Below are 22778 nucleotides of genomic sequence, written 5' to 3'. Positions count from 1 at the left end.
AAATGAAGTCTGAGCTAGGGGTCCACAACAAATATGCCCTCGTGTACCTTCATGCACCTGGCCCTTTTCTGCATACAGTTCATTGAGCTGTATCTCAGAGGCGGTGCCTCTGAGGTGGACCCCATAAATTAGGCTAACATGCTTTAGAAAACAGCACAATCTGTCTGAAAACAATTCCCTTGGCCTTGGGGAGTGAGCCATTAGAGAAGGTCCAATGATGTACTGCCTATTTCATGTCTGTTACTGTATCTAAGTCTTAACTATATCTAAGCCTGGTTGGTTGGCCTCCCTTCTGCCCCCACCTACGACTCCCCCAGTACTCCAACCCCACACTCCTGCTCTCTCCCTCCTCTCCTCAACCCAATCATCTTGAAAGATGAAAATTTACAGCCTGGAACCAGGAGTCACCGTTCAGTCAGCCATCACGATTTAGTCTCCCGCTAAAGTTGAGGGTGACCAGCTGGGGGTGCCTTCAAAGGTCCCCACCTCCAACACCATCAGCTTCCTAGTGGAAAATTCCTGGGCACAGAAGGGTCAGCTTCCAGACAAGAAATCACCCAGATATGCTTCCCTGGGCACAAAGGCCTTGGTGTTCAGCCAATCCGTGATTAGAAGTGGGGGTTTTCATGCCAGTGTCTGCTAAGTTCACATCTCAGGCAGCTTTTTACTGTAACAGTGATTATTTTTTTTTCTCCAAGGCCGGGCCTCCACCCTCCCATCTTTGGAGGAATGTGTTAATAATTTGCCCTGGGAAATGAAAGTCTCTTTGATACACGTAGAATAAACACATGGAACACTGCTCAGAGGTCTCGTGTCTCCAACAGGAGCCCAGTTTCGGACTGAAACGAGAGCGAAGCCAAGAGTCTCATTTCTGAATTACTCTTCACGGGTGTCCTTCCCTTCGCCTCTGTGGCTCCTTCCTCGTGCAGCTGGATGTTGCCCACAGGAACCGTAGAAATCTGCAGCCCACAAGGGCCATGGCCAGCGGTTGTGGTTTACCAGGCCTGAAAGGCCTCTGCCTTCGGGATGGGATCGCATTGTGTGGGATGAGGATGGGTGTTAAAACAGGCTTCATGAAACAATAACACATTAGAGTGGACAGAAACCACTTGGTCCAGCTCTTCATTTCATGGATGAGAATGCAGTGCAGGAAATTTATATAACTTCATGGTCATACATGGTATAGTATAGTCTCCCCTTAGCCCTGGTGCTATTATAGTTTCCTTATCCCAAAGACAGGTGAAATAGTAGAAGTTCTCTGGTGAGATTTCCTTAGTCTCCTTTTCTGTACCCATTCCTGCTTTGGAAAAGTACCACCAAACACTGAGTAGCATCCCTGGGGCTCTGGGCCCCTTTGGAAATACAAGCAGTGGCTTGGTCTGCTTGCTCTGGCATGGGGGTTGTTCTCACGCCAACAGAGAAAGCCTCCATCCCGTACCCCAAGACCCTGCCCTGAAGGCATCCAGCAGTCAATGAATGGGCGTGCTTCTTCTCTCTGTCCCCTTGCCATTCAGTTTATCTGCACCTCCTAAAGGCAAGCTGGAAAAGACAGGAGCACAGGTGACAGTTGTGTTTCTTGCTCCCTTTGCCCTTGGAGCTCTTTCAAGTTCCATTTTGACATCTATTTGTTGGTAAAGTCTGATGAATTCGAAAGACTTCTTTTGGACAATCCACAGACTGGCAGCAAAGCTCAGTGTCCAGGATATGTTCTCTGCCTCGTTGAACCTTGCCTTGAGATTACAGCTCATTCCCCTCTGCCTTTCTAGATAGGAATAAAGCAAACAGACTTTAATAATAGGTATTATAGTAGGATATTTTTTAGGTAAATTGTGAAAAATAATATCCATAAATGTGATTTTTTTAAACCTGATTATGGATTTCTACACAATGGCTAAAGATTCCCATTTACAATGGCTGTTTCATTAAGAGAAGATTATGACGTATCCCTACTTTACTTTTATTTATGTGAGACAAATTTATGTACTTTTGCTGCATTGTCATGATGAATTTTCTGTATATGCTCATAAGGTTTTTTCTTTCTTTGGAGACATCTAACTATCCACTTTCAGGCTGATGATCCAAAGGCCGTCCTCTCATTTTTTTCAAAACTTAAAACTTGACAGTAATGTTCTTTTCCTCCAAACCGTGTGGCTTTGATGTTCATTATCTTAAGATTCATAATACATTTTCTCCCTATCATCAAAGCCCTAAAACTTGTTTTGGCTCAGACATCTCCAGAGACTGAGTTCATTCCTTCAGTTCGTCTGTCAGGTTCTTCCTTCAGAACAATTTGTCTGGATATCCCGAGACCCCATTCCTCAGATACATGTCTCTATTCTCCTCTCTCTTCTCCTCTCCTCCTCATTCCCCTGCCTCCACCCTAGGCAGGCAGTTGCTTCTAGAACACTCAGTTCAAGGATTATTTGTGAAAATTCTCACGGAATATCCAATCACCTATTTCTCTGAATTAGGAATTTCGAAGCCAGCATTTAATCTGTGTTTCTCAACTGACACCCTTTGCTGAACTTAAAATACTCCCAATGGGGATGGGGAGAACGGTTTCATTTTTAATCCTGGGTAAAATAGGCATATTTGTTCATAATACCTGGCAGCCACAAGACTTAAAAACTTCCTCCCAAAACTTCTAACCAAAGACGGATCCTTGTCCAGTTTAACAAAACGTTAATATGCTTAGGTTCCACCCTACACTCACACCCTCACTGAACAGGCTTTGGGAAAGAGAAGTCATATTGTGGAGGGTTGACACCTCTCACGTGCCCATACAAAGGCACCATGGAGTATGGATTTGGTCGTCCAAATCACCAAAAGAATGATATGGCATCTGTTACCCCAGCTACAAGGTTTCCATTCAGGCAGCAGAAAATCTGTCTGCATGCCACCCCATAATTGTCTGTCCCCTCCCAGTTATTAAGCAAAGGGACCCCTGGTTTCTAAATCGAGTTTGTCAAATACTGAACTACAAATGGACATAAGATTGGTTAGCGTTCTTCCCACTGACACGAACTCTCGGACCTCCCTCCATGCAGGGCTGGCAACCCATTTATTAAAAAGGGACAAAGCGCTCCAAGATGGTAGCAAGGTTTGGCACTCCTGGCACTGTTGCTGCCATTCTGTCTTGTCACTTGTCCAAGCCCTGCCCTTGTCTAGCTTTCCTTTGACCTTGATACAAGCCAGGAACGTAAACACGGTGACTCTTACAATGGCTCCTTTGTGTTCATATCTTTGCTTTCTTCCCAACGATCCTTAAAGGCACAACACACAAAGCCAGGAGTCCAGGTGCTCCGCTCTCAACCTGCTTGCTGACTGCTGGACCATGGTAACAGGATAACTGGATTCTTAACGCTCAGATTTACTGATACCAGAATTTGCTTCCCACCTATGGCGCTGCAAGTGTTAAGTGATTAGTCTGACGCCAGAGAGGGAGTGAACTGGTCAGAATTCAGGCTATTTCACAATAGGCTTGGTCTATGGAGTTATCTCCAGACATGCTCTCTGTTAGGGCTAGATAAACCGCTGTTGATACTCGCTATTAATTGATAACCAGCTGGGACTTTCCACTAGAAAGAAATAGAAACACAGTAAGCAATTCCTCTGAGCTGTTCTTTCTCTTGACTCAAGTCAATCCTGGGGTTATCTTTTTGAGAGAGTCGAAACACCTTCAAGGATTGAGTATTCATTTGTGGAATGTGCAGACATTTATAAAGTATCTCTGTACTAAAGGACTGTGGGAGGAGGAACTCATGAACAAAGGTGGCCGGGAGCTGGGATGTAAAGAATGACTCAGACCCACACAGTGAACTGGGAAACAAGAAGGGCAACGTGGCCAGGAAGTGCTTCTATCCACAGTATGTTTCTGACTCAGAAGGGGTTAATATATGTGGATACTTAGGATCAAGGAAAGAAAGGAGAGATCTGTGAAGCTGATATCCTCAAATAAAATCCTCTACTTCTGTAGAAAGCTCACTGCTGTCAGCATTTGGCTGGAAACACCCAGGCCGAGGATTTTCCTGACTGAAAAATCTCTCACCTGTGTGAGTGCTTGTCTGATCCAGACAAAGAGTGCGTGACACCGGTGTCTCTTTTCTGGAGGGCCTATATTTAGAACGCATCACCTAATCTGAAATTTATAAATTCTAAAGAGAGCCCTTACTGAAATATGGACGAGTCTTCGTTAGTGAGGGAATGGCGCCTGGTGACGAGTACCTTTATCAGGGAATATATTCCTGGAGATAGATAAAATATGGAAGGAGACAGAGATGTGTTTCAAGTATGAGGTCAGAAAAGTCAAGCAATTCTGTGGAAACCGATCATGAGCCTCTCATTGTCGAGTGCTTTGAGCAATACTCGGCGATTCTCAAATACAAATTGTCAAGTTTCTGGAAGGCTTCCTCCTTCCCTTCTGCCCCACTGTCTTTCCTCTCATTCTCCCCACCCCCAAAACTGGTAAATGGGAAGAAGGAAGTAGCTGTGGCTGCAACTTGCAGGATTTTGAGATGTAAATGATGACATAGCTTCCGGTGGGGCATGGTGGGCAGAGTGGTCCCTGCCTACTACTCTCTGTCTACCCGCGGTGTGTAACTAGTGAGCTAGTTCTCTGTCTCTGTCTCTCTGTCCCTCTCTCTGTCTCTGTCTCTCTCTCTCACACACACACACACACTCATGCGTGTCTATAGCATCTTCTGTTCAAGCCTGGCCTCTGCTGCCAGAGTCCCAGTGACCCCAGGAGCCTCGCAGGCACTTCCTCCTCAGAAAACAAGGCACAAGACCCCAGTGCTCCCTGTGACCAGCCAGACTCGTGAGCAAACTGACTTAAGAGAAAGGAGTTGTTTTCTTCTTGGACATTCCCTCCACCTGTTCAAAGACATCGAAGGCACAGATATCATTATATGTGACTCTTCTGTACCCCTTCAGCATGCTAGATGCAAACATATGTGTGTACACACATACACACACTCATACACAAACACTCATACACACACTCACACACACTCATACACACACATACACACACTCATACACAAACACTCATACACACACTCATATACACACACTCACACACACGGGAGTTCTGGGGATTGTCTGACTCCTCTACCTATGAGGGGAATCAGTAGGATGTAAGGTCTTAGCACTTCATTTCTAGAAGAAATTTATTTTTTCTTGAAAATTTACTCTCAAGACAGCAGCCTTATAGAGAGATCTGATTTTGAACATTAGAAGCAATGCTATCCGGGCTTTCACAAATAGAAATCTCTACTTTTTTTTCCTAGCTGTGCCATCTGACTGTGCCTGTGCCCCCACCTACATAATCACACGCACACCCATGAACATACTGTAGCCGAAGGGGACGCTAATAAAGTCAGAAAGTGAGAGAATGGCACACTCGCATATCCAGGAGTTTTAAATAATGCCTGAAAAGAACTAACGAATCTTCCTAAATTCACCAAAGCGGCGCTATTGAGATTTCTGAAGCCATGTGAAAACATGTCCATGCTTGGTTAGGACACCCAGCGGTCTGCTTCTTTAACATGGGGCCAACACAGGAAAGAAGTCAAGCCACTGAAGTCTCACGATCCAAAGGAGGAGCAGAAGGAGAGTGAGCACGAGCAAGGAACTCAGGACGGCGAGGGGTGCACCCACACACTGAGGCAATGGGGATGTTCTATCGGGAACTCACCAAGGCCAGCTGGCCGGGAACTGAAAAAGCATGGGACAAAACCGGTCTCGCTGAACATAATGGACAATGAGGACTACTGAGAACTGAAGAACAATGGCAATGGGTTCTTGATCCTATTGCATGTAATGGCTTTGTGGGAGCCCAGGTAGTTTGGATGCTCACCTTAATAGACCTGGATGGAGGTGGGTGGTCCTTGGACCTCCCACAGGGCAGAGAAACCTGCTGGCTCTTTGGGCTGAGGAGGAAGGAAGACTTGATTGGGGGAGGGGGAGGGAATGGGAGGTGGTGGCGGGGAAGAGGCAGAAATCTTTAATAATTAAATTAATTAATTAATAAAAAAATCAGCAAGAAAAAAAAAAAGAGGAGAGTTATGTTGTCAAAGGTCAATTGAAATAGTGTAATAAATTATTTAGTGACTAATTAATGAGTTCATTGACATGCTTCTCTTCCTGATGTTTAGTATTGTCTGTAATAAAGCATGCAACAAAAAAAAAAAAAAAAAAAAAAAAAAGAAAGAAGTCAAGCCATTGGAAAACAGGAAGTCCTCTGCAGCAACACTTACCTTGCCCAAGTTCTCACGTGCCCTTCAGCGTTAGGAGTACAGCAGCTGGCAAGACTTAGTCTTAGGGAGACCAACAACACACCATAGTCCAGTAGTTCTTTCCCTTGCTTTAGAAGAAAAAGGGAGAGAGAAAGGGAGGGAGGAGGAGGGAGGGAGGGAGGGAGGGAGGGAGGGAGGGGAAAGGAAGAGGAGAGGAGAGGAGAGGAGAGGAGAGGAGAGGAGAGGAGAGGAGAGGAGAGGAGAGGAGAGGAGAGGAGAGGAGAGGAGAGGAGAGGAGAGGTTTGGTTGGCTCTGTGTAGCCCCTGGGTTGTATACAATAAAGGCCCCTTCACAGCCTTTTCTAATGACTGGTGAACAGATGACCTCCATCCACGGAAAATGAGAATAATTTGTGAACAGCTTTCTGAAATACATGGCCCCAACCTCAGTTGCTCTTTATGGGCTAAATCGTCCTCCTCAGATTCCTGTGTAAGGCCTTAATTCTCTGCAAAAAGGCATTTGGGGAGCTTTAAGAGGGCAATACGTGTTGAGGAAGGCATTGGGGTGTGGGTCTAATCCAGAAGCTCTGAAGAGAGGGGAAAAGAGGAAAAGGAGGAGGGAAAACAAGGAAAAAGAGAAAGGTCAGACTCTTCAAGCCCATGCAGAGGACAGGTCATGTGAGGATTCAAGGAGGCGGCAGCCTGCAAGCCATGGAGAGAAATGTCCTCAAAAATGGCACCAGGCAGCACTTCATTCTTGGTCTTCTGGCCACCAGAACAGTGAAAACATAATTTCTGTCATTTCAGATAACTATGACATCCCAAAGAGTCTAACACACTGGCCACTGTGGAGATTAACGTTGCTGGCAAGGATTTAAACAGAATCACTTTCAAAGTGGCCAAGTAGGCCGGGCGGTGGTGGCGCACGCCTTTAATCCCAGCACTTGGGAGGCAGAGGCAGGCGGATCTCTGTGAGTTCGAGACCAGCCTGGTCTACGAGAGCTAGTTCCAGGACAGGCTCCAAAACCACAGAGAAACCCTGTCTCAAAAACCAAAAAAAAAAAAAAACAAAGTGGCCAAGTAGGTAGGCGTGTGTGTGTATGTGTGTGTGTGCATGTATATGTGTGTGTACAAACAAATGTATGCATATACACATGTCTGTAAAGCACACATGAAGGAAAACACTTGTGTTTTGCTCTGAAGTCCATGCCTAGGTTTGTAGCATATACATGGAAAGTAAATTTTCAATAGCTTGCAGGCTTCGTTTTAGTCGGTTAAAAAAATGAACAGAGCAGTTTCTTAATAAAATGTGTTTTAGCCTAGCATCAGGTGATACAGTCTTTTCATGAAGACTCTCCATGACTTTGAGTACCTTGAACTAAAATGTAGGGCATACTAGAAGTTACTCTCCCATCGTGGGTTGGTGACAGAATGGTTCATTTGTTTGAAACAGAAGGAATTAGCGATTCATACAGTTGGAAGGGAATTCTTTCCCTTTTTCTCATTTACCTTAAAATCTATTATATATTGTGAACTTTGATTGAACTAATCCTTTAGCTTATTCACAGGCCTCTGAACATTTAGAGGAGGAAATCATGCTTCTCTCAGTGCTTTCTATTCTCATGGCCCTGGACACATTCCCCTGACTCTGTGTATCAGGGGCCAAGTCATGGAACTCATGTCTGAGATTGCAGTAGAGGATAAATGAGACATTACACTCAAAGTCCATAAGTCAGTATCTGGCATAGACTAGAAGCTTAATCAATGACAGACATGTCAACACTGGATCTATATTGATATTATTTTTTACAGTTGTTTTACAGATGTAAATGCTAAATTTTAACCCACTCAAGGATCTTGCGTGAAGTTGCACAGCTATACAGTTATAAGTTCAAGTTTCAACTCCAGATCCATCCACCTGACACCTGTTCCTTTCTCTTCCCACAAAGGAGATCTGAACAAAATACTCTTGCTGTGGGATAACCCCTCTGTATGCTGGCACTATATTTTATTACCATTGGTTAATAAAGAAGAGGCTTTGGCCTGTAGCAAGGCAGGCTAGAACTATGTGGGAAATCCAAGCAGAGATACAGGGAGAAGAAGGGCGGTATCAGGGAGATGCCAGGGAGCCCCTGGGGCAACATGATATACTAGAGAACACAGAAAACCATGAAGCTACGTGACAAAATGTAGATTAATAGAAATGGGTTCATTTAAGTTGTAAGAGCTAGTTAGTAATAAGCCTGAGGAATAGGTCAAATAGTTTGTAATGAATATTTAGCCTCTGAATGATTATTCTAAAAATGACTGCAGGACCGGACAGGGCAGAAAAGCCTCTGTTTACACACTCTTACCAACAGAGCAGAGAAGCAATCAGTAAGAAGAAGTCTTGATTACTCCAGGGAAAGTTGTTGCTTACAGGCTGAGATGGTGACTGAGCCGTCTTAACCTTTCTTTGTGTCTCCCAGAGCCTCCTTTTCCTTCCTCCGTTCAGAAGCTGAGGAAGAAATGACAAAGGAATGAAAAGGCTAGATAAACACATTTTGCGAGGATCCTAGGAAAGGGGATTTTGTTTGCATCAAATGTTGATAAAAAGATCATAGACAGCCCTTTTGATGTTCCTCTCCCCACGGTTAGGACTAGATTAAAGTGCATGAGTCATGGAAATGACCCAGGCAGGAAGAATGAGTCACCTTGCCTTTTTGGACCTTCTGGCCACAGTTTCTCCTGGGATCAACATCACCATGGGTAGGCGGGTCCTGCGCCACCTGCTGTAGCCCATCCCCTGCTGGGAAACACTCAGAACAAGGGGAGTCTGGGAGAGTGAGAATCCTTGAAACCTCAAAGGGCTGCCCTGTAATCGTTCCAAAAGCATTTTCTACTATCAGCTTGGAAGCTTCTCGTCCATTTCATCACTTTCAACTCCCGCGTCTACCCTCACTGTAGGCTAATCCATCCTAAAGGGCGGACACAACCTTCACAGATGCCCGCTATGATCCTTGCCTTCCGCTTCAAGCAGGCTAGCGGGCTTGGGTTTGGGCATTTTCCCAAGAGCTGTATCTCTGTGCCTTTGCTGTTGGTATTGATCTCTTGGAATCTACCTACTGTGCTTCTTTCTAGGATTGAAATGCCCCCAGTTAAGACCCATACCCTGGGCTCAATCCTGGGAGCCAGAGAGGTAAAGATTGTCACATCTCTCGGTTCACTTTGTCCTGAACCTATAGACTTCCCCTTGGTCGAGGGTCATTGGATGCCCTGAAAAGCCCAGACTTGACATCAGCTTACTCCCGATGAATCTACTTCTGTATGTCCTTTCCTTGTTCTCCCTTCCTCTTGTCCCCTTGTAGTTTTGGCATCTTTGAGGATCAGGCCAATCCAGAGTGCAATGAACTGCAAGGCAAACTGGAGACTCTCTGTCTAAGCTCTGGGGCAGCCACTACTCAGTTGGGACCATTTGAAGACAAAAGGGAAACACAGAAACAGAAAATATCTTAGACTTCTGAGATTTCAGAGAAACCAAAAAATAGTAGACCTCCTTCTTTGGTAGTGAAATGATTCGATAGTCAAAACTTTGAACTAATAAGAATTTTCAAAGCAGCCAGTGTAGACCAAAAGGAAAGCCATGTGGGGTGGCTTGTAGTTTGCCTGCTGCTAACATGGCCTTTTGTGTAACTTTTATGGCAGAGTCTGGCTCATCCAGTTTGTATCCTCTTCTCTTTGAGCAGACAGCTGAATTCTGGTTCTCATGCTAATTTGCAGTTAGACCAAAAGATCATTGATAGAAACCAGAGACCCCATAGCTCTGCCAGCCACACAGACTCCATAGCCAGGCACCTCCTCCATTTCCCAAGTTTCTCCTCTCTGCCAGCCCAGGAAATCTGAAGTTGGAAGGATTTGCAGAAGAACCCCCAACACATACCACACAGAGGCTCGAAATGCACTCTGACGAGAGACGAGAATCCTCTGAGATTTGGGGAACATTTGTCTACAACTATTAGCTGAACTGGATTCGTGTAGCGTTGGGACTTTTTCCCTCCTCGTATGAGAGTAATATTTCTTAGTCCATTTGATCTTTCAGTATTGAAACTTCAAAGATAAGGAAAACGATGTTTTCTTCAAACTAATGAAATTAAAAAAGAAATAATACTGATATCTCCATATCCAAGCTGTTCTACTACTAGATAAAAAGTGTTGCCTGCTATAAAGCTCGCTCGCTGCTTTATCCAGGGCAAGAGAGATGTCTGGGCATCAGTCGCTTGCTCGTCTCCCTTAGCAATGTTTTCTGTTGGTGGTTGATCCCGAATCCTATCGCTTCTCAGTCGCCTAGATGCCTGGATGTTGGGTAGAAGTTACAGTGTTTTCTCACACTGTCCCAACACTTCAGTTTGCTTACTATTCTACACCTATAGCTTTCAGAATCTTTAAGCTTCTATCTATAACATTCATTCTCCAAATGGAAACACACTGCATTAAAACATTTAAAGCATTCCATTTAAAATAATTTCCTCTGTTGGCAACTTGAATAATTTCTAAATGAGTAAGACGCGCATGAACAGTAAATCTAGAGGATCCTGCAGAAAGCAGGTTTTTTTTTTGTGCTCTTTGGAGACTTGAGCTACACAGCTGGGTTAAAGAGTGTCAGGGAGCATTCTGAAGTGTCCCTCCCTGTCTCTAAAAAGGATGTTTTCAGCTGCATGATCACACAGCCACCTGCTGATTGTGATGGCTCTACTCCTAGGAAAGCTCCTCTCCCTGGGTAGTTGAATGTCCTTGGAAGGGGCCTTCCTTCTCATCTATTCGGTGTTCACTCAGAAGTAAGCAGACAGTCCTCATCCTGGAAAGACTGTCTAACAACGAGAAGAATGATGGACATTTCTTGGTTGCTATCTTCATTTTGTTTCTCTTCCCAGTAGATACTCAGCACGACGCTATAAGGAAGTACAAGGTAAGTGTGGGTTTTAGACCATCATTTTATTGCTGAAACAGCTAAGGTCATGGAGAAGTTAAACATTTACATAAAGTTGCAGAACTGGCAAAGGTGACTGACTTCACCTTAACTGCTGCACCATACTGACAAGGCCAGGTCAGGAGGAACATGGCAGCTACCCTGGGCTTTCTATGCACACAGCTAGGTTAGCCTCCTCAAACAGTCCCCGAAAGAAGTCCTTAGGATATCTGAAGACCGAACTATGAAAAAGGTTTGTTTTTAAGGCATTGGGTGTCAATCCTTAGCATAGGTAGAAGGGTGCCATTTATGTGGGTGGAGCATTTTTGGATGGAGATAGATATGAACAGAACAAGGAAAGGAAGGGGTTCGGAGTTTGCCACACATCACCCCTAGCAGGGAAGGAGAAACAGTGAGATTGGCATGATTGTGGCAGAGGAGGGGGAAGTAGAAGAGTCCCAGTGGGAGAGAGATGTTCAGTCCAGGGACAGCATGACCCACATCCCACTGAAAGCCACTGGAGATCTAATCTACACAGACCTCAGGGGGACGGGACAAGGCAATGTGTTCCCCTTTTCACCCACGCTCAGCCCTTCATCAGAACTGAGCTGCATCATGGGAGCTAAGGAACAGAGCCGCCCCCGACTCTCAGTGTGCACACTCATCCAAGAGTTGCATTATCCAGACAGATTAGAAGAGATACCAACTGCGTGGCAGGTCTAAATGGTCCAGGTTAACTCTAAACGTCACATGGAGTTGCTTTAGGGCTATTCATTTTCAATATTACAAACTATTCCAGGTCTTTTGCATTTTCCACACTAATTTAGACTCTACTCAGTTTCTACACACACACACACACACATGATATACTCGCAACCAACTGGATTTTGACTGAGATTGTGTTTATAGGTAAGTCTGAAGTTGGGAAAGCTTTTTGATGCTTTAAGGGCAGAGAGCCATAGGCAATAGGCGAATGGATGGTGTGGGTGTGTTTGATAAACACTTATTCACAAAGGCAGGCAGTGGGCTGGCTTGTCTCAGTCACAGCATTTTGGCTTCTGTTACAGGTCATCTTGCACCTACCCACTTCACACAGTGACCCTTCTAATACACAAACAGGATTCCTGTATTGATTTAACCCTTCCTCTTTTTTTTGACTGAGTAATAGTTTGATAATTTTAGTGTACAAGCATTCTACTTGCTATTAAGTTTATATAGCTTTTATGTTATTATAAACGACTCAAAGAGATTAGTAAAGTTTCAGTGAAATCTATTTTAAGAAGTATGGGGATTTATAATTTATTCCTTATTATCAAGAATACAACATTTTGGCTACTCAGGAAGGCTAAAAATAGAGATAGAATAGCATTTAAAAATCAATCTGGGCCATTTTAAGTTAAAATTAATTTGCTTTTGCCTCCTAGTTTATGCTTCCATATGAGACTTGTGGAAGAGCAAGTCTAAGGGCAGAAACTGCAGAATGCGAGTCATGATGGCTCAGTTCTCCACGCTCCACAGGGAGGCTGAAAATGACTGCAAAATTTGTTTTGGATGGCTTACTTGAGATAATCAAGAACATTGCCATCTAATATATTCTGTTCATGGCATTCTTAAGAGAGGTTTGTAGGACATGTACATGCTTCTCGGTGGTCATCAAATTAGCTCAGGGATTAAAACGCGGCCACCAAATTTTCCCAAGTGGAAAGTAATAAGTAAGTAGTAACACATGCTCGTAATCTCAGCAGCCAAGAGGCAGAGGCAGGAGGATCATACTTTCCAAGCCAGCCTGAGCTTTGTAGCCTGAACAAAACCAAACACCTTCAACGGTTAAGAGCCCTTGGTCTTGATTCTGGACGACAGTACAGTGACGAAGAACTCGGAGTCGTTCTGCTACCTGTAGCTTGGGCGAGCTTGGGCCAGCTTGGGCGAGCTTGGGAGAGCTTGGGCGAGCTTGGGCATGTCATATTAGCTTCCTAAGGTCCAGCCTTCTTGTGTGCAAGATGAAAATGGTGGTGCACGATGCACGAGACCTTCACAGAATTCTTCAGAAAGCATCAGGTCCTCCATAGATAGTCAATAAAAGATGTTAAAAACCTGTTCCCCATTATCATCACTACTAGGGAAGTGAAGTGGACAATGACAACGAGGATGTTTGCTGTAAAGCTACTCCCCTGGCAAGCATTGTCTGATGTCTACCAAAGACCTTAACGCAAAAGTAAGGAAGAAAATACAAAATATGAGAAATGTCTTCACTTGGAGAAGAATGGGATGGTTAGAAGGTGGGGGATGTTTGGCAGGGTGGAAGCAGGCGAAACCTCCTCAGTGGGTTTCAACCTGAGGAAGAAGAGTCCAGAAAAGAGCAGAAAGCCAGTCTCAGAGGTAGTTCTATCCCATCACCACAGGGAGGGGCAGAAACGTTTTAAAAAGCCCTGCTTTTGATCTTCGGACCCCAGATACACTATTCTCTGCTTCATGTCAAGGCCTCAAATGAAGATTCCAAGAGGTTTTCTAAGCTGCGTGCCACAGTAGGTCTTGCAAGAGCTCAGGTTGTCCTGGTTGGAGGTAGCTCACCTTTATGTGGGACCAACAACAGGCTATGAATACCCAGCATCCAATACTCAGAGGCTAGACGTTAAATCTGAAAGAGCCAAGGTAAGACCAAGCATTTCCAATAGTTGTGACTCCACAGGAAACAGTGACTAGGATCATGCTTTATGTGGATAAATTTAGCCCCTTTCGAGAAGAAAAATGGCCCGCCGTGCAATATAAATAAATAACCTTATGCCCAGCTACTTAAAAGAAATGCATACATTTCTCTTTCATCATGTTTTATTTTGACTCCATTTTGTTATAAACTTATGTACATGATCATTTATAGGAGAAGAAAGCCAAGAATTTAGTGCTTAGTGGTGTGAGGTATGAGGGATGCTAACAAGTGCGCTCTCTCTCTTTCTCCCCTCCCTCTCTCCCTCCACCCTGTGTTTGTGTGTGTGTGTGTGTGTGTGCATGTGTGTACAGACTGCCATCTTTCTATGCCTGTCTTTGCAATTTTTTTTTTTACATTAATGGATTTCCCTGTGTCAAGTTTCGGTCAAAGCTGTTTGCCCCTCCTCTGGGACTCAGCATTCCTTGCTCACTGCGTCAGTGGTATGCCAAGCAAAGGCCTGCTACACAGTTCATTGCATTTTCTTTAGTTAAAATGACTCTAGGGGCTGGAGAGATTGCTCAGGCATTAAAAGCACTTGCTGCACTTCCAGAGGACGAGGTTCGGTTCTGTGACTCCAACTCCTTGGATCCAATGGTCTCTTCTGGTCCCTGTGGGCACCCCGTACATGTGGCATACATCCATACGCACATATGAACACAAATTAATCAATTGCTTAGTTAATTTGAAAAGTAAATAAATAGGATGACTTGAGCATCTCTCTAGGAACTGAGAAACACACTTTCTACATTCAGTCATTCCATCTCAGGTGCAAGTCGACAAAAATCTGCCTTTCTGCCTCCACCCCAACTCCCAGTGTACCTTGGCAACAACTGCTAACTTGTACGAGTCCCTTTATGTGACTCTACAGAATTGTAGAATTGTAACCCTACGCAGTTCAGACATGGGGTCTCTAGGCATTCTCTACTCATGTGGGTCTACAGAGTTTCACCCTCGATTGCCTTCCACTAACTCAACACTGCATATCCTGCATGTCCTACATATGGGTGTCTCACCAGCTTCCTGGGGCTTCTACCTCTCTCGGGGTTTTCATAGGCAAATCCTAGAAAATCTGATGCTAATCCAGTTTCTATTCCCACCATCCATGGAAGGCATTATGCTACACACCAAAGAGACCATAAGACATGTTCCCTGCTCTCCCAGACTTCACAGAATAGAGGCATGTACACATGAAATCAGCCATTGAAGTGATGTGATGTATTTAGTGTGTAGGAGTGGAGATCTAACCATGGCTGGCAGGGAAGGCGTGGAAGGAATGATTCAAAGAGGAGGTGATGTTTGACAGACACTTCCAAAAGGTAAATAAAAATTATCCAAGTAGGGAAGAGAGAGAGGGAAGGGGAAAGGAGGAAGGAGAACATTACAGGCAAGGAGATTAGCATATACAAGAGCGTGACCATACCACACGGGTTAGGTAGAGAAGCTGAAGAAGCTTTATGACTGCATGAAGATAAATTAAAAAGTGGAAGCTGAGAGCAACACGTTAGCACTTAGAGAACTTCTGGGAGGTGAGCAACGGCTACTTTGTTCTTTACTACTCATGGCTCTTCCAAGTTTACTGAGTGGGGCAATGGTCTCCAGCTTGTGAAAGATGGAAGTTAAAAAAAAAGTCTTTATTTTGTCTCATTGCAGCAAAAGACAATCAAAACCAAAACTACACATAAGTTCCCAATGGTGGTCTCTTTAGAATGGCTCAGCTAAGATCTGTCGAGAGCTTTTAACTTCATGGGGAGGTGGATTCTTCTCGACGCCCTCCATGCTGAAGTCTGGTTGCCAGCAGCCCGTGTCTGGAGATATCACTGTGATTACTGACTTTTGACTTCTGCTCTTCTTGCTTTTTCGCCCTGCCATTTTCTAGTTGCCATTTCTGTTCAGCCAGGATTGAAAGGGGGGTGTGGTTAGACAGGAGATGTAGAAGAATTGGTCATTCTCAAGGGTACAGATAGCACCTACACTGTTGGGTCCATCAGGGAGCTAAAATGGACTCTCCTGACATTTGTACCTGGGGTAGTGGGTTTTGGTAACATATTTCCTTGCAATACCCCTGTGTGTTGTAATTCAGACAAATGTACCACCATTCTGATGCTCACTTACATTTCTTTCTGACCCCACATGGATTCCAGTGATCCAGGAAGCTGTAGCTTCCTGGCAGTAGAGTGCCCTTATCATATAAGCAACCATGTTGAACTGAACACCAGCCAGCACCCACTAACTGGTCCATGGAGCACTCACACAAACCTCATCCTTACTCTGTAGGTGAGCACAGCTCTAGCCTATGACCGCTAATGCTGATTGTCCACTAATCTCTTTCCATTTCCCCTGGCATCAGTAGCCTGTAGTTGCTTGTGCCTTTGGGGTATTACATAGTTACTTTTCTCATCACTCTGACAAAGGAGCTGGCAAAAACAACCTAAGGAAGGAAAGAGTTGCTTTGGCTCACAGTTTGAGGAGGTACAGTCCCTCAGAGTGGAGGAGACAAGGCTGCAGGAAACTGCTGGTCACAGTGTGCCTGCAGTTAGAAAATAGAGACAGGGAAATGCCAGTTCTCAGTTTTCCTTCTCTTTATCTTATGAGCCCAGGACCCCAGACTATGGAATAGTGTCACCCACATTCAGAGTGGATCTTCCCTCCTCAGTTAAACCTTTCTGGAAACACCATAACAAATACACCAGAAACAATGCTTCCCTGATGATTCTAAGTCCAATCAAGTAGACTGCAGATGTCAACTCTCTGGGATATCATATAAAAGTCAAATTATCTTCCCTCGAAACAATCTGCTAATCATACCCATAATACTCCAAATGTGACCTTATTTAGATAGCAGGATCCCTGTAAATGCTATTAGTTAAGATAAAATCAACTCTCTTCAAGTCAGCCATTTCCCAGATCCCCTCTACATTCTAGCCTTGGAAAATACCTTTGACGGAATTGAGGGGGACCAAGAATAAAAGATGTAACAGGCTGCAGCAAATCTCAGGCAGACCCTGAGACAAAAATTCAAGTGTAGGTATATTGGAGTGATGGAGACATTACCAGGAGGGAAATGGGAAGTCAGGCGAGAGGGAAGACAATCAAAAAGGGAGTGCTATCAAGTTGGCTCCCACACAGGATGACAACTGCAGCTTAATCCCTCAGGAAGTTCTGGGAAACAACATAAAACAACACCAGTCTTCCCACTAGACAGCAAAGAGCTGGGGAATTTATACATCGAATCCTCTCAGCCATCGGTAGAGGGCAGCTACTTCAGGACACTGGTTAGAGCCAAGATTCTACTCGTAAATCAGGCAGATTTCCAGGGAGGAAAGAGGTAAATATCTATTACAAGAATATACATATATATATTACTAATATATGAATATATAGACATATAAGTATCAAGAGTATGTAATACAACTTTCAAATAATAATAAGATAGGCAGTATTGCATTGTAAATTGAATAAAGGCAAAGGATAGTCACAGAGCATTACCTCTGGCTTCAGAGGTCCACATGCAGGTTCCCCAGCTGTCAGTCCAGGGTCGACGAGCTCCCACTAGCTCGGGTCAACTGTCTCTGTGGGTTTCCCCATCATAAAAACATATGAGACAGTTCGTGAATGTGCGTGTCATCTTTGTGCAGGGGCCATGCTAATCTTCTCTGTATCATTCCAATTTTAGTACATGTGCTGGCAAAGCCAGCACTCTGTGGTTGATCTCTGTTGTTTGTTGCTTTTTATTCATGTAGACAAGTGAGACTGGGTTGTGTTTGAAATTTGCCAGGAAATGATGTCTTTGCTGAGCCAGACAATAACTGGTGAGTACTGAAAGACTGTCTCTTCAATGTTGTTTTGTACAAGTCACACTGTGACTACATTCCAGTGTAAAGCGTTAGGATTTACACACGTAAGGAACTATTGAGACAATAATTTAAAAATGTAATTACTCATTACCGTGGTTGGAGGCTCTGAAAAGGTGCTGTCCCTGAGGGAGAAAGCAGAGACAGTCACAAATCACACAGAACGTCCCCAACTTCACAAGTAATCAAGGTGAGGCAGACAAAATTTGGGTCTTCAAAAATTTATTTCTTCGCTTACTGTTTTTTAAACACAAAGACCTTTTGTTAGAGTTCAAGAAAAACACAAAAGAGGGCAGACAAGCTCCAATTCACAGCAGGCGCAGGAGGATGGCGTACAGAGGAGGAGAGAAAGCCGCGCCTTTCAAGATAGAAAGTCAGCAAGAAGCCAAGTGGCGAGGTGAAGGATGGGGTGGGGTGGAACTTCGGAAAAAGAATTTCCACCCCATGGGGTGAAACCCACATTCTGCTCTAGTGATCAAGAACCTGAGAGTGGATAGCTCAGGGGCCTAGGGTAAGACCAAGTACTACTGTCCTATGAAAAGACCATAGCAGTAAAATGACATTCTGCTACGCTCATAGATCTGGGCCTTGTTCAGCCATCATCAGAGAAGCTTCCTCCTGCAGCAGATGGGAGCAGAGATCCCTCCATGGGAGTCACACTGGGGGAACAAACTACTCCTGAGGGCAGGCGCGTGCCCAGCAGCAGATGCCAACAGAAGCCAACTCAGTGGCATCTTTCAAGCTTCCCTGTCTCATAATGTCATGTCAGGGTTTTCTTTTTTTTTAATTTGATCTTTTCTTTATTTTTTATTTTTATTTTATCTTTATTACCCTACAGGTCCTTTGTACATATCTTATAGCTTCTGGTTCTGTGTTTGTCCCAGATCTCAGGACCTGAATCTGATCCCCCAAACCTACACAAAAGTGAAAAGAGAGAACCAGTGCCCCAAAAGTTGTTCTCTGACCTCCACATGTGCACTGTGGCTTTCACACCCATACACATACAAACACACCATAGATACACACACACACATACACACACACACCAATAATAAAAGTACTAAAAACAGGCTAGTGTGTTTTACTGACTGTCCATCGCTCTGGAGTGGACTCTGGGTAGCTTCTCCCTGGTATGTCACCACAGAACAGTGATCACCTCCTCAGTGCCCACTGCTTTCCCACTTCTGAACAGGCAGCTGTTTTCTTCTTCCAAGTCCTCCCGTCTGGGCAGTTGTAGTGTATAGCAAGCATTTCCTGGTGGGCTGCACAGTGGTACATTAGCAATGCATTGGGTGAGTGAGCGATACTCCTCCTCAAGGGGTTGGATGGAGTCAACCTCAAAGCCACATCCCAGAACCTCTGGTTGCTTTGTATTCCCACTAATGGACTTCCTGCTGTGATGGCCAGTCCCAGAGAGCCAAGAAAAAGAAATGAAGACTTCCTTGTCATGCCTGGGTCTAGCCTCGAATTCATCTTTAGATTGCCCTGTGCATATAACAAAAAGAATACAAATAAGTAATCCAATAACTATGCACCACTTAAGACCTACATCACTAATATTTTGTGGGCTTCAGGGATCGGATTTGTTCAGTGTTGCCTTAGAAACAAATGGTTAGTCTGGCATACCATTATTTAAAACACGGCTGGAGTTCAAGAGATAGGCAGTCAGACATCACAAGCATGAATGACCAAGGGATGCAGAGTTCCTGCATGCTGTGTTAAGCAGTTGCTTAGCAACTGAGCTCCACAAGATGCTTTGACTTTGCAGAGTGTGATTGCATGGCCTAGAGATGATGGGGTGACCTGCAGAGTTGACAGTTGATAAGGGCTTTCAGGTTTGGAGGGTATTTTAGAGCTTAATAGCTAGACTTTCTGAAACCCATCTCTATTTTATATGCATACCTCCTGAAGAAAAGAAAAACATTCAATACAAAAGGGAAAGAGGAGAAGGTGGGAGAAAGGAAGAGAATAAAGGAGGGCTCCTAACTAGGGTACATGGTTCCAAAGCACCAGATTTTTTGTTTTTGTTTTTGTTTTTTTTAACAGAACTTGCCTCAAGTTTATTTGTAAAAACAGCATAAGGTCCTGAACATCTGCAAATACTGTGTGGGTGTTCACACCAGTCCATCTATCTTCACATTGGCAGACTGAGACCTTTTTTATGGGGCCCTCACAGGGGCCTGGGCACCTTTGGGAGCCTGAGCTGCAGCTGAGGCCTCTGCCTTGGCTTGAACTTTGGGCTTTGTTTTTTGGAGCCTACGACCCCTGACCATGTAGTTTCTAATCTGCTTCCCAAGTTTGGGGTGAGCAATGAAACAAGACGGGTGAGTTTGCAGCTGAGGCCCTTTGGCACCTTGGGCTTCACCACCTGGGACTTCTCCAGGGCCTTGATGGCCTCCGCACGTGCGCTCATGGCCTTTGCATTATTTGCCTGCATCTTCTTCAGGCCTTTCTTGTTGTGCTTTTTGGCAAAGCGCATGTTCCTCAGGAACTTGGGGTCGACCCCCTTGAGAGATTCGTATCTTTGATGCCATTTCTGTGCCATTTCCAGGACTGGTTTTGTGTGTGGCGTGGTTCTTGAACTTGGCCATGGCTGGATGGTAATCGGCGGCTCCCAAAGCGCCTGCGACCGGAAGAGAGCATCAGGTTTTAAAGCTGATAGCAGCTGGTCTCTTGGTGTGAGCCAGGCTTGGTGCTGAGTTCTTCACACAGAACACCAGTTCTCTTTGCCTTTATAGCAACTACTTGAAGCATCAATTGTTAGTTCCCCCTACTTACAAACAGAGATCCTAAGGGTTGCTTAAGTTTGGTTATCAAATCAGAATTCAAACCCAAAAGAGCCTATCTCAGAAGCGGGACTTTCAACAACTCTGCACAGCTTCCTTTACCTTGCCTGGACTCTGATTGCAAAAACAATGCCAGTGACCCTCAGGCCCAGGGCCTGGGTGTTGAGGTAGAGAAAGGCCTGGGCCAGCAGATCTGAGTTATTCATCCTGGGAGAATGTGAGGGTCTGAACGGACTCTACCTCTGCTCAGTAGCAAAACGTCTCCAAGTTAGCTGAAAGGTCGAAACAGCAAGGACAGAAGCTCGGATGGAGTCCTTGTCTCAGCATCCTGATAGCCACACCAGGTCCAGGGCCTTGACATTGTCAGGAGACCTCTCTAAACCTCCGCCCTTCCTAACGAGAATAGCCTGGGCAAACATACTTCCTGGCTGTACGTTAGGATTGCTTGAGGAGATTTAACAAAAAAGCCAGTATAAAAGCCTTACCTCATTCCTGCTTAGGATCATGGTACGCCTAGGATCAGACTGCAGGCTAGTTGTAGGGAACCAAACACCAGTGACCCTCCTACCCAGAGCTAACACATCAGTGGGATGGGAAAAATGTAAAGAGAAACTGATTTATAAAAATATCTACACATCCTCAGACCACGGCTTCTTCACGTGTGGGCTCAAGAAGCCGTGTATTAAAAACAGCCAGGGAAGAATTGAGCCTGCATAGGACACCCACTAGCATTCATTCTTGTCATTGTTCTCCATACAGCATAAGACCTATTAACATAGCATTTACATGGCATAAGTATTATAAATGTATTATAAATGTAAACACTCATCTAGAGATGATTTAGAGTATAGAGGAAGACATGGTTGGCTGTGTACAAATACTACACCATTTTACGCACAGGCTTAAGAATATGAGGATTTGTATCCACAAGATATCCCTGGACAAATACCTGGCAGATACTAAGGGATGGCTGTGTATATGTAGCTTGTGGTAAGAGATATTGAGGAGTATCATATGAGTTATGAATGCAATGAGAGGATCATGGCAGTCAGTTTGCATACATGTCCATTGCGGTGATTTGAATGAGAAATGTCCCCACAGTCTTGGGCTTTTGAATACTTGGTCCTCAGCTGATCATACTGTTTGGGGAAATTAGGAGGTGTGGCCTTGCTGGAGGACAGACATGTGCCACCGTGCCACTGTGTGCTGGCTGTGAGCACTTAAGGCATCGCAATTCCAGCTCTCTTTTCTTGTTTACAGTTCCAGCCATGAGTTTTCACCTCCCTGTTCCTGCAGCCATGCCTTCTGCTGGGGTTCACCATCAGAGTCCCATCCCTCGAACCGGAAGCCAAAATGAGCAGCAGCAGTAAAGTAACTCATGCGTCCATGTACAGATGCATGTGTATACTCTTATGCATGCATAGATAAACGATTTGTGTGAGGACTCTGAGCTGGAGAAGAAGGTGGAGGACTGAAAAGATGTGGGGAATGTTACCACTGGCTTTGGGGAGGTCAGCAGGAGCCAGAGCAAGCGGCAGGTCAAGCTTAGGGTCTTAGGTTTTATCTAAAGGATGACGGTAGCCATTGAAGGGTTTAGCCATGGGACCACACACGTTCAGAGTTTATCTTTTAAAAACTAAGGGGTAAAACCCACTCTGTTTAAATGTAGGGAGTGATTTGGATGGGGCAGAGAGAACAATTACAAAACTGTTATAAGACTCTGAGCGAAGTTTCTGTTTCTTGATGATGCAAAATGTTTGCAGAATTCTGGGTATTTTGGGAACCTAAATGAGTTAGAGAAAAAAATGGTCAATGTAAGTGCCACGACTCACTTGAAGTCGGGGAAATGCTTTGTCCAGAATTTAGGTGAGTGGGGCCCTTTGCTTGAATACATGCTTACCCTCTTCCTTCTGGATCTATTCTGCTCCCCCACAAAAGCACACCAAGTTATCTTCCCCATCTCCATTCTTTCTGCCATTGTCCTTCCTCTAGGATGTCACTGTTTATGGATCTCAGCTTAGGTGCCATTCAACCTTGGGCTGCACTTTCCCATCCTTGAAGGGCCCCCACTGTGCATTGGGGCATGGTTGGAGAAGCACACTAATTGTGTGGGCGTTGGCCAGGCACTGAATTTTTAGCTTTTTGTGCCCTGGTTAAGTGGCTGGTCCACTGGCCTCAGTCCATTTCCTAATGGACAGGGGTCAGCTTCACAAAGCCTCACTCTGACTGGCACTAATTACCACCTTTGAGAGTT

At 44.6% G+C, this 22778-nt stretch overlaps 1 non-coding gene and 1 pseudogene across 1 annotated transcript; both read right to left on the bottom strand.

Moving 5' to 3' along the window:
- Positions 1-17477: 17477 nt before the first annotated feature.
- On the bottom strand, positions 17478-17584 carry LOC130887691 (U6 spliceosomal RNA). The gene has a single exon (XR_009058386.1). It is a non-coding gene; the product is annotated as a U6 spliceosomal RNA (small nuclear RNA).
- Positions 17585-19897: 2313 nt separating this feature from the next.
- LOC130887163 (60S ribosomal protein L29-like) lies at positions 19898-20329 on the bottom strand (annotated as a pseudogene).
- Positions 20330-22778: the final 2449 nt, after the last annotated feature.

The sequence above is a fragment of the Chionomys nivalis genome, chromosome 15, assembly GCF_950005125.1.
Source record: "Chionomys nivalis chromosome 15, mChiNiv1.1, whole genome shotgun sequence".
Taxonomy (NCBI): domain Eukaryota; kingdom Metazoa; phylum Chordata; class Mammalia; order Rodentia; family Cricetidae; genus Chionomys; species Chionomys nivalis.
The sequence above is the reverse complement of the archived record's forward strand: the minus strand, read 5'-3'. Positions and strand labels throughout refer to the sequence as shown.